General features: G+C 52.1%; 1 protein-coding gene across 1 annotated transcript in view; it reads right to left on the bottom strand.

Moving 5' to 3' along the window:
- Positions 1-2,500, bottom strand: part of ap4m1 (adaptor related protein complex 4 subunit mu 1) — a 41,948-nt gene that overhangs the window by 692 nt on the left and 38,756 nt on the right. The window lies entirely within an intron of this gene.

Raw genomic sequence — 2,500 nt, 5'->3', positions numbered from 1 at the left:
GTAGGTAGGAAGGAAGGAAGGTAGAAAGGAAGGAAGGTAGAAAGGAAGGAAGGAAGGAAGGAAGGAAGGGGGGAAGAACGGAAGGAAGGAAGGACGGAAGGAAGAGGGGAAGGAAGGGGGGGAAGGAAGGTAGGTAGGTAGGAAGGAAGGAAGGTAGAAAGGAAGGAAGGTAGAAAGGAAGGAAGGAAGGAAGGAAGGAAGGGGGGAAGGAAGGGGGGAAGGAAGGAAGGAAGGAAGGAAGGAAGGAAGGAAGGAAGGGGGGAAGGAAGGGGGGAAGGAAGGGGGGAAGGAAGAAAGGTACGTAGGTAGGAAGGAAGGAAGGTAGGAAGGAAGGAAGGAAGGTACGTAGGTAGGAAGGAAGGAAGGAAGGAAGGAAGGAAGGAAGGGGGGAAGGAAGGGGTGAAGGAAGGAAGGTACGTAGGTAGGAAGGAAGGAAGGAAGGAAGGAAGGGGGGGGGAAGGGGGGGAAGGAAGGAAGGTACGTAGGTAGGAAGGAAGGAAGGTAGAAAGGAAGGAAGGATGGAAGGAAGTTAGGAAGGAAAGAAGGGGGGAAGGAAGGAAGGGGGAAAGAAAGGGGGGTAGGAAGAACGGAAGGAAGGGGGAAGGAAGGGGGGAATGAAGGAAGGTACGTAGGTAGGAAGGAAGGTAGAAAGGAAGGAAGGTAGAAAGGAAGGAAGGAAGGAAGGATGGAAGGAAGGTAGGAAGGAAGGAAGAAAGGTAGGAAAGAAGGAAGGAAGAATGGAAGGAAGAAAGGACGGAAGGAAGAAAGGAAGGAAGGAAGGAAGGAAGGAAGGAAGGAAGGAAGGAAGGAAGGAAGGGGGGAAGGAAGGAAGGAAGGAAGGAAGGGGAAGGAAGGAAGGACGGAAGGTATGAAGGAAGGAAGGAAGGACGGAAGGAAGGAAGGTAAGAAGGAAGGAAGTTAGGAAGGAAGGAAGGGGGGAAGGAAGGAAGGGGGGAAAGGGGGTAGGAAGAACGGAAGGAAGGGGGGGAAGGGGGGAATGAAGGAAGGTACGTAGGTAGGAAGGAAGGTAGGTAGGAAGGAAGGTAGAAAGGAAGGAAGGAAGGAAGGATGGAAGGAAGGAAGGACGGAAGGAAGAAAGGAAGGAAGGAAGGAAGGAAGGAAGGAAGGAAGGAAGGAAGGAAGGAAGGGGGGAAGGAAGGAAGGAAGGAAGGAAGGGGGGAAGGAAGGAAGGGGGGGAAAGGAAGGGGGAAGGAAGGGAGAAGGAAGGTGCGTGGGTAGGAAGGAAGGAAGGTAGGAAGAACGGAAGGAAGGGAGGACGGAAGGAAGGTGCGGAGGTAGGAAGGAAGGTAAGAAGGAAGGAAGGTGGAAGGAAGGAAGGAAGAAAGGAAGGAAGGAAGGAAGGAAGGAAGGAAGGAAGAAGCGGAAGGTAGGAAGGAAGGAAAAAGGAAGGTAGGAAGGAAGGAAGGAAAGTGGGAAGGACAGAAGGAATGATAGAAGGAAGGTAGAAAGGAAGGAAGGAAGGACGGTTCTTTCCTTCACCTGCCTCCTCACCTTCCTTCCTTCCCTCGTGCCTTCCTTCCTGCCTCCCTTTCCTTCTTCTACCTTCGTGCCTTCTTCCTTCCCTTCCTTCCTTCCTTCCTTCCTTCCCACCTTCCTCCTTCCCTCCTTCCTTCCTTCCTACCTACCTTCCTTCCTTCCTTCCTTCCTACCTACCTTCCTTCCTACCTACCTACCTACGTACCTTCCTTCCTTCCGTTCTTCCTACCTACGTACCTTCCTTCCTTCCTTCCTACCTACGTACCTTCCTTCCTTCCTTCCTACCCGCGCCCTTCTTCCTACCCACGCACCTTCCTTCCTTCCTTCCTACCCACGCACGCACCTTCCTTCCTTCCTTCCTTCCTTCCTTCCTTCCTTCCTTCCTTCCTTCCCTACCTACCTACCTACGCCTCCCTTCCTACCCACGCACCTTCCTTCCTTCCTTCCTTCCTTCCTACCTACGTACCTTCCTTCCTTCCGGTCTTCCTACCTACGTACCTTTGTTCCTTCCTTCCTACCTACGTACCTTCCGTTCTTCCTACCTACATACCTTCCTTCCTTCCTTCCTACCTACGTTCCTTCCTTCCTTCCTTCCTACCTACGTACCTTCCGTTCTTCCTACCTATGTACCTTCCTTCGTTCCTTCCTTCCTTCCTTCCTTCCTTCCTTCCTACCTACGTACCTTCCGTTCTTCTTTCCTTCCTTCCTTCCCTTCCTTCCTTCCTTCCTTCCTTCCTTCCTCGTTCCTTCCGTTCTTCCTACCCTTCCTACCTTCCTTCCTTCGTTCTTTCCTTCCTTCCTTCCTACCTCACGTGCCTTCTGTTCTTCCTACCTCGTACCTTCCTTCCTTCCTTCCTACCTACGTACGTACGTACCTTCCTTTGTTCCTTCCTTCCTTCCTACCTACGTACCTTCCGTTCTTCCTACCTACGTACCTTCCTTCGTTCCTTCCTTCCTTCCTTCCTTCCTACCTACGTACCTTCCGTTCTTCTTACCTACGTAC

The sequence above is a fragment of the Perca flavescens genome, chromosome 13 (assembly GCF_004354835.1).
Source record: "Perca flavescens isolate YP-PL-M2 chromosome 13, PFLA_1.0, whole genome shotgun sequence".
NCBI classification, from domain to species: domain Eukaryota; kingdom Metazoa; phylum Chordata; class Actinopteri; order Perciformes; family Percidae; genus Perca; species Perca flavescens.
The sequence above is the reverse complement of the archived record's forward strand: the minus strand, read 5'-3'. Positions and strand labels throughout refer to the sequence as shown.